Source organism: Hyaena hyaena, unplaced genomic scaffold (genome assembly GCF_003009895.1).
Source record: "Hyaena hyaena isolate Hyena2069 unplaced genomic scaffold, ASM300989v1 scaffold_121, whole genome shotgun sequence".
Taxonomy (NCBI): Eukaryota; Metazoa; Chordata; class Mammalia; order Carnivora; family Hyaenidae; genus Hyaena; species Hyaena hyaena.
In genome coordinates, this window is record NW_024080753.1 from 2,282,365 (window position 1) to 2,291,957 (window position 9,593).

At 43.1% G+C, this 9,593-nt stretch overlaps 1 long non-coding RNA gene across 1 annotated transcript; it reads left to right on the plus strand.

Moving 5' to 3' along the window:
* Positions 1–5,874: 5,874 nt before the first annotated feature.
* Positions 5,875–7,829, plus strand: LOC120235058. Its single transcript, XR_005529287.1, has 3 exons — positions 5,875–5,944; positions 6,186–6,408; positions 7,638–7,829. It is a non-coding gene; the product is annotated as an uncharacterized LOC120235058 (long non-coding RNA).
* Positions 7,830–9,593: the final 1,764 nt, after the last annotated feature.

Genomic DNA, 9,593 nt, shown 5'->3' on the forward strand with positions numbered 1-9,593 from the left:
TAATGTTCAGAGGAGACTTCCATTAATTTCTACAAATCAATACAAAATAGACAACACTGTAGAAAACTGGCAAGAGACTTAAAAACATACTTCATGAAAGAAGAAATCTGAATAACTGAGAAACATTAGGGTGCACAACCTAATTAGTAATCAGGGAAATGCAAATTAAAACCATAGCGAAATACCATTTATCAGATCTGCCAAGCTTTTAGAGTCTAACAAATATCAAGTGTTGGCAAAGATGTCAAGCAACAAGAACTGCACCTCTAGAAAGTAATTAAATTGGCACAACCGTTCTGAAAAGGTTTAACTTTGCCCGAAGAGTTGAAGATATACCCATCACTCAGGTTTCCCGCCCTACAGTATGAAACCCTGACTTTTTAGTCCATTAAACGTACAAGCGTTTGCAACTGGGTCTTTGCCATCGTTCTAATTCACCACCTAGGTGGTTCTCTTTGAGTGTCGCCTTGAGTGTTAAGATAAACATATGTAGCTAATGTTCTTTTCTGTGTGTATGTTAAAGCTCATCATCTAAAAAACATAATGGTTTCGTTTAGATTCTCCTCCTTCTTCACAGAAGTAATTACTATCTGCTACTCTGAATTGTGGTGTTTCTATCTTGGACTTGGATGATCTGAGCTGAGTTATAAAAGAAGGAGTAGGAGTCCCTTACAGGCTTAGCTTGTTTTGTGTGTGTCACTTTATGGCACTTCACAAACGCTGGTGTTTGGGGTTGGGTTTGTGTGTGTGTGTGTGTGTGTGTGTGTGTGTGTGTGTGTGTTTGTTTTTACAAATTGAAGGTCTGTGGTAACCCTGCATCAAGCAATCTATTGGTGCCATTTTTCCAACAGCTTTTTCTCACTTCATGTCTCTATGTCACATTTTGGCTTTTCTCGTGACATGTTCAACTTTCTCATTGTTATTATCTGTGTTATGGTGATCCTATTCAGTAATCATCAATGCTACTTTGTAATTGTTTTGGGTGTCACCAACCGTGCCCATAGAAGACAGCAAACTTGATCAATGTGTGTGTTCTGACTACTCCGCCGACTGGCTCTTCCCCCATCTCTCTCCTCCCCCAACAACAATATTGAAACTCAGCCGCTCAGTAACACTTCAGTGGCTTCTGAGTGTTCACACGTCTCTCACCTTAAGTCAAAAGCATGATTAAGCCTAGGGAGGAAGGCATGTTGAAAGCTCAGATGAGCTGAAAGCTAGGCCTCTGGCATGAAAAAGTTAGTCAACTTGTGACTGCAAAGGAAAAATTCTTGAAGGATTTTAAAAGTGCTATTTTGGTGAACATAGGAATGATAAGAGAGCAAAATAGATTTATTGCTGATATGGAGAAAGTTTTATTGGTCTGGACAAAAGATCAAAGCAGCCACAACATTCCCTCGAGCCAAAGCCTCCTCCAGAGCAAGGCCCTAACTCTCTTCGATTCTAGGAAGGCTGAGAGAGATGAGGAAGCTGCAAAAGTTTGAAGCTCGCGAAGGTTGGTTCATGAGGTTTAAGGGGGGAAGCCATCTGCATAACATCAGAATGCAAGGTGAAGCCGCAGGTGATCCAGAAGATCTAGCAAGATACTTAATGAAGGTGGCTACACTAAACAGCAGATTTTCAATGTAGACAAAATAGCCTTCTACTGGAAGAAGATGCCACTTAGCAAGAGTGCTGACTTCCATGGCAAGAGAAGAGAAGTCAGTGCCTGGCCTCGAAGGACAGAGTGACCCTTATTAGAGGTTAATGCAACTGGTGATATTAAGTTGAAACCAATGCTTATTTACTATCCAAAAATGCGAGGGCCCCCAGGAATGGTGCTCAATCTACTCTGCCTGAGCTCGTAAATGGAACAAGAAGCTTGGGTGACAGCACATCTACTTACAACACAGTTTACCGACTATCTGAAGCCTCTTGTTGAGACCTACTGTGAAGAAAAAAAGATTCCTTTCAAAGTATTACTGCTCCAGTGACAATGCACCTCGTCACCCAAGAGCTCTGGTGGAGATGGACAATGAGATTAATGTTGTTTTCATGCCTGCTAACACAATATCCATTCTTCAGCCCATGGGTCAAGGAATGATTTCATCTTTCAAGTCTTATTATTTAAGAAATACATTTCAGGGCACCTGGGTGGCTCAACCAGTTGAGCGTCTGACCTCAGGTCATGATCTCACAGTTCATGAATTCAAGCCCCGCATCGGGCTCGCTGCTGTCAGCACAGAGACTGCTTTGGATCCTCTGTAACCCCTTCCTCATCCCCTTCCTCCCTCGCTTTAAAAAAAAAAGAATGAAATACATTTCACAAGGCTATAGCTGCCGTAGACAGTGATTCCTGTGATGGATCCAGGCAAAGTAAATTTAAAACCTTCTGGATAGGATTTACCATTCTAGATGCCATTAGGAACATTTGTGATTCATGAGAAGAGGTTAAAACATTAACATTAACAGGAATGTTGAATCCTGGAAGAAGTTGATTCCAGCCCTTATGGATGACTTTGAGGGATTCAAGACTTCAGCAGAGGATGTACTTGCATATGCGGTGGAAATAGCCAGAGAACTAGAATTAGAAGTGGAGCCTGAAGACAGGGCTGAATTGCTGCAATTTCATGATACAACTTGAACGAGTGAGGAGTTGCTTGTTGTGGATGAGCAATGAAAGCAGTTTCTTGAGATGGAATCTACTCCTGGTGAAGATGCTGTGCAGATTGTTGAAATGATAGCAAAGGATTTAAACTATGACATTAACTTAGTTGATAAAGCAGCAGCAAGATTTGAGAACACTGACTTCAATTTTGAAAGAAATTCCACTGTGGATAAAATGCTATCAAACAGTAACACATGCTACGGAGAAACCATTCATGAAAGAAAGTCAATCCATGCAGCAAATGCCATTGTTGTCTTATTTTAAGAAACCACTGGGGCACCTGGGTGGCTCAGTTGGTTAGGCGTCCAACTCTTGGTATCAGCTCAGGTTACAATCCCAAGGTCGTGGGATTGAGCCCTGCATCAGTGTGGAGCCTACCTGGGATCCTCTCTCTTTCCCTCCATTCCTTTACCCCACCCGTACTCTCTCTCTCTCACTCTCTCTCTCTCTCTCTCTCCCTTTCTTTCTCTAAAATATAAAAAAAAATGAAAGAAATCACCATAATCACCCCAGCCTTCAGCAACCATCACCCTGAGCAGTAAATGGCCATCAACATTATGGCAAGGTCCTCCATCAGCAAAAAGATGACTCACTGAAAACTAGAATGAAAAGTCAAACTTTCACTTTTCACAGACGACATGATACACTACATAGAAAAACCGACAGACTCCACCATAAGCCTACTAGAGCTGATCCATGAATTCAGCAAAGTTGCAGGGTACAAAATCAACGTACAGAAATCGGTTGCATTTTTATACACCAACAATGAAGCAACAGAAAGAGAAATCAAGAAATGGATCCCATTCACAATTGCACAAAAAAAAAAACATAAAATACCTACGAATAAACCTAACCAAAGATATAAGAGACCTGTATGATGAAAACTATAGAAAACTTATGAAAGAAATTGAAGAAGACACAAAGAAATGGAAAAACATTCCATGCTCATGGATTGGAAGAATAAAAAAAATAAAAAAAAAATAAAAACCAAAAAAAAAAAAAAAATAAAAAAAAAAACAAAAAAAAATAAAACAAAAAAAATCTCAAAACTAGAACAAACTATCCTAAAATTTGTATGGAGCCACAAAAGACCCCAAATTGCCAAAGTAATATTGAAGAAGAAAACCGAAATGGGAGGCATCACCATCCCAGACTTTAGCCTCTACTACAAAGCTGTCATCATCAAGACAGTATGGTATTGGCACAAAAACAGACACATAGACCAATGGAATAGAATTGAGAACTCAGAATTGGACCCAAAAGTATACAGGCAACTAATCTTTGACAAAGCAGGAAAGAGTATCCAATGGAAAAAAGACAGCCTCTTTAACAGATGGTGCTGGGAGAACTGGACAGCAACATGCAGAAGAAGAATGAAATTAGATCATTTTCTCACACCATACACAAAAATAAACTCAAAATGGATAAAGGACCTGAACGTGAGACAGGAAACCATCAACACCCTAGAGGAGAAAGCAGGAAACAACCTGCTTGACCTCCACTGCAGCAATTTATTACTTGACACATCCCCAAAGGCAAGGGAATCAAGAGCAAAAATAAACTATTGGGACCTCATCAAAATTAAAAGCTGCACAGCAAAGGAAACAATCCATAAAACTAATAGGCAACTGACAGAATGGGAAAAGATAGTTGCAAATGACATATCAGATAAAGGGCTAGTATCCAAAATCTATAAGGAACTCACCAAACTCCACACCTGAAAAAAAAAACAATCCAGTGAAGACATGGGCAGAAGACATGAACAGACACTTCCCCAAAGAGGACATCCAGATGGCCAACAGCCACATGAAACGATGCTCAGCATCCCTCCTCATCAGGGAAATACAAATCAAAACCACACTGAGATACCACCTCACGCCAGTCAGAGTGGCTAAAATGAGCAAATCAGAGGACTCTAGATGCTGGCGAGGATGTGGAGAAACGGGCACCCTCCTACACTGTTGGTGGGAATGTAAACTGGTACAGCCCCTCTGGAAAACAATGTGGAGGTTCCTCAAAAAATTAACAATAGAACTCCCCTATGACCCAGGAATAACACTCCTAGGAATTTACCCAAGGGATACAGGAGTGCTGATGCATAAGGGCACATGGACCCCAATGTTCATAGCAGCACTCTCAACAATAGCCAAAACATGGAAAGAGCCTAAGTGTCCATCAACAGATGAATGGATCAAGAAGATGTGGTTTATGGGGCACCTGGGTGACTCAGTCGGTTAAGCGTCTGACTTCGGCTCAGGTCATGATCTCGTGGTTTGTGGGTTTGAGCTACGCGTTGGGCTCTGTGCTGACAGTTTAGAGCCTGGAGCCTGTCTTCTGATTCTGTGTCTCCCTCTCTCTCTGACCCTCCCCTGCTCATGCTCTCTTTAGAAAAAAAAAAAAGAAGAAGGAGAAGAAGATGTGGTTTATCTATACGATGGAATACTACATGGCAATGAGAAAGAATGACATCTGGCCTTGTGTAGCAACATGGATGGAACTAGAGGGTGTTATGCTGAGCGAAATAAGTCAGGCAGAGAAGGACAGATACCATGTGTTTTCACTTATAAGTGGATCAGGAGAAACTTAACAGAGGATCATGGGGGAGGAGAAGGGGCAAAAAAATAGTGGGGAAGAGACTCTTGAATGCTGAGAACAAACTGAGGGTTGATGGGGGGGAGTGGAAGGGGGGTGATGGGCATGGAGGAGGGCACTTGTGGGGATGAGCACTGGGTGTTATATGGAAACCAACTTGACAATAAACTATTAAAAAAAAGAAAGCTAGAATGATGGTTAGCCTTTTTTAGCAACAAAGTAATTTTTAATTAAGGTATGTACGTTTTTAAAACATAATCCCATTGCACACTTAATAGACTACAATATAGTGTAAACATAAGTTTTATATGCACTGGGAAACCAAAAAATTAATCTGACTCACTTTATTACAATATTCACTTTATTGTGATGGTCTGAAACCAAACCTGTAACGTCTCTGAGGTATGACTGTAATGGGTAATAAAAAAGGAAATTGTAGAGAAAATGAATAGCAAATGCAGAAGACAAAGGAGATGTGCAAGAAGGTGAATAGTTTGAGCAAATGTAACCAAACTAGCTTGAGCCAAGCCCAGCAGGAAATGAGGGCGTGATATGATCACAATGGGGACAGAATTGTGCAACTCTCTGAATTCTTTTGGATGGTACCACGGGTGACATTAAAACACTTACTAGCCTGTGTGACACAGGGCACCAACCAGGACTGGCCATATTGCTAAAGCAGCCTTCTGGAGGCCCCTGTTGTGCCAGGTACTAACCCTTCAGCTGTCGTATCAAGGAAAAGTCTAGAGAAAGGTCCCAAAAGAAGGGCCAGGGCAGCCAGGGAAGGGGTGGGGAGCACTTGAGGCAGCAGCTATTTACCAATAGGTGCAGAAATGTTTTGTTACACTCATGCATACTGGTAGAATATTATCAACCCTGGTTACAAGTGATAGAAATCCAACCCAAATTAGTTTATGGGGATAAAAAAACATTTTCATCTACCAAACAGGAAGCCAAGCCTTTGGATTCAGACCGACCTGGGTCCAGGAGTTCAAATGATGCAACAGGATATTATCTCTCTCCTTCCGGATTCTGCTTTCTTCTGTATTGGCTCCGTCCTCAACAATCTCTCTCCATGTAGTGGCAAAATGTTACCCTGCAAGTCCTTTACATCTATGACCTCAGAAGGGAAATGACTCCTTCACAATAATTCCAGCAAAATTCCCATGGAGGTATGTCATTGGCCAATGTCATGTCCCATCCCTTTCCCTAAGCAAACACTGTCCAGGCATGCAACTCATTGACCATGACTGGATCATGTGCTCACCCTGGGAGCCACAGCTGAGCTGGGAGCAGTTCCCAAATAGAAAAGTTATGTGGCCATAAGAAGAGAGAATGTATGATGAACAGGATTAAACAATAGCTCCCACCCTGTCCACCCCTGAACTGCCCAACATCAGCATGCGTTCTTCTTTCCAGACATGCAGTGTCAAAAACGCCTTCCTAACATAATGCAGCCATCCCACGTGTAACTGCACTCCCCCTCTTTCCAAAGAAAAGCAGCCCAGAGCCTTGTCCTATTAATGCATCCAGCTTCAACTGAAGTCTATTTGAATAATAGGAGATCAGCAAATCCTGACAACTTTACTTCCAAAACATATTCAGGATTTGACCACTTCTTACCACCTTAACTACCGTCAACTTTATCCAAATCATCACCATCCCTCACAAGCGTTATTCCCATAGCCTCCCAATTGCCCCCCCCCCCATTTCTACTGTTATCCTGAACAGTCTATTCTCCCCAAACAGCAGCCAGGGTCAAAAAATCCAACCATGGCACCTATGCTGGTTTTCCGAGTAGACGTCATTACAATGGTTTTACATAATCCGGTTCTCACTCCTCATTCTCTGTGCTTCAGCCACACCGTCCTTCCTGCTCTTCCTTAAACACACCAGGCATGCTCTTGCCTTGGTAAAAAGGTCCTTGGAATTTGCTTTTCCCTCAGCCAGTATATCCACACGGCTCATTCTTACACTCTCTTCAGTTCTTCCCTGACCACCTGTCAAATTACCAGCTATAATCCATAGCGCTCAGCACCCTCCTGGATATCATATATGTACTTGCTCACCGTCTGTCTTCCCCCCCGGAATGTAAGCTCTGTGGGAGAAAGGACTCTACCTACTTTGCTCACTGATAGATCCCCTGGACCTAGAATGGTGTCAAAGTAGATTCACAACATTTGGAAAATGAGTGACATGCTTTCTTCTTGATCAGTCCATAGCTAGCTTCTCATGGCCCACCGCCCAAAGGTTAGTCATCTGATATACAATAATATAAGAGAAACATGTTATCCCTCTTCAGAAAAGTAGAAACCACATCCAAAAGTACAAGCTCACAGTATACCTTGAAGCATGTTCTCCCAGTTCTGACAGTGGAGGGATTTCCTGGTTCTATTTCTAGGAGAATTCCTCACCCACTGTCCTACTGTGTCATAAGAAGGAGCATTGGAAGGAGACTTCTAAGGAATGGGCAGCTTATTGCACTTTCCATGACATCAGTGTACTACAGAAATTGTCTTCAGGTTTGAGCATTCATGAGGCGCCATTTGCCTGGACTGAAGTGCCTCTGACAATACAAACCCCTTAAAACACTGCTATGACTTCCATCTTTTGCATTTTACCAACTCAGTAGTTTTTGTTGGGTTATGGTCCTTCAGTCTAAACTTTGGATTGGATACCACTGCTCCCCACCACCACTGCCATGTGCAGTCCTCAGCTGAATGGCCTTCTTCCTAGTCTCACCCAGCCACTGCACACAGATATTGAAAAACGATTGTCGTGGGTGTGGAGGCACATCTCATCTGCCACTTCCCAGTCTGTATCGCACTGGGCAGCTCTAAAAGTTGGAGTCGTGTCTCCTTTGCTCTCTAGGGAGTGCAGGGGCAGGGTCATTCAGGGGGCGAGATGTGGGAAAGGGTGTCAGGCTTCTCCCAGCTTCCATTCTTTCCCTCATCTCTATGTTTCCGATCACTGGTATGCTGGTAAATGTTTAACAACTAGCTCTTTAAAGGGAGTAATCTCTGATTTGTAGCACTTTCTGATATATCTGGTATAAATACTCCCACTATGGCCCGTGTCAAGATACCAACATGACATCCCTGAAGGCAGAACTGGGAAGAGGTGTGCGCAGTTGACCTGAGGCAGTATGAACTGGCTCCAGCACACAGCAGTTTCCAACCCCCCTGCCCTTTCTCTAGCAATATTAGCCTCGGACAGAAATTTGTCTTTCCACTCTCCAAAATCTAAGACTCTAAGACCTTAGGTTACTAGTCATAGCCAGAAAAGGCCTCCCTTTCTGCTTTCACGTGGGCCAGTTGAGGCGAAGTTTGTCTTTCTTTATGTGCCTCTAGCAAGCCTGCAGGAAGGAGCCCGTGTCTTTCCAAATCCTAGCGTTTTTCTATGCAGTCCCTTAAACTCTTGCTGCAAAGGGCAGTTGATCTGAGTCTCCACATACAATATGGTGTAGTTAAAAGCATAACAGAAACTTCCAAATTCAGATCTGGTCATAAGAGAGTCTCAGTATCCTACCACATCTCAACCTGGCCAATGCCACACTTTGAGGTATATTAATAGTAACACTCATCTCCAGGTATCAGTTTCTATGTCAGAATTACTTGGTTACAAGCAACAGACATCAATTCCAACATCAAACAAATTTCCTGGAGGGCCACAGAGTAGCTCAGAATGGAAGTAAATGCTTAACCAGGTCTGGATAGATTTCTGGGCAATAGACACCTAAAGACAATCTCTTCAGGAGGTCAACACCAATCAGTTCCAGTCTTTTTCCTGTGGCTGTCCAGTCAGGGATTTGAGTGGCCCAGCACCAGCAAGGGAGGGGAAGAGCACTTTGATTGACAGCTCCAAAAGCCGGAAGTCAATTACCTCCTCCCGCCCCCATCCCCCCAACCCCCATCCCCCCCACGCCCCCACCCCCGCTCCTGAAATGCACACACACCAAAAACAAGTTAAGGCACCCTTACCAAATAGGAAGAAGGTTGCTGGGCAGGCAAAAATGCCCGATGAAGGCTCAAGTTAGTTGGATTTGTGTTTTCTAGAAATCCCTTTGGCTACAGTGATAAACCACGGGGAAGCTGAAGTTGGGGGCAGAGAGACTGGGGGGAGGCTGTGCCAAATGGGAACCTGAACTGTGGATTTTGGGGTCTCTCAAACAAATTAACTAAAGTCGCTAAGTACGCTCAGATAAAACCCCCAACCACGGACTAGGATGTCAGCTCCCATCTTCATCCGTGGTGACAAGTCCAAGTCCTTTTCCTCCAGACAAATAGTTCCCAGAACCTAAATATCAGCAGTGCCCTCTGTCTCCAGAAAATCACTCATACATTCCCTGAGGCAGAAA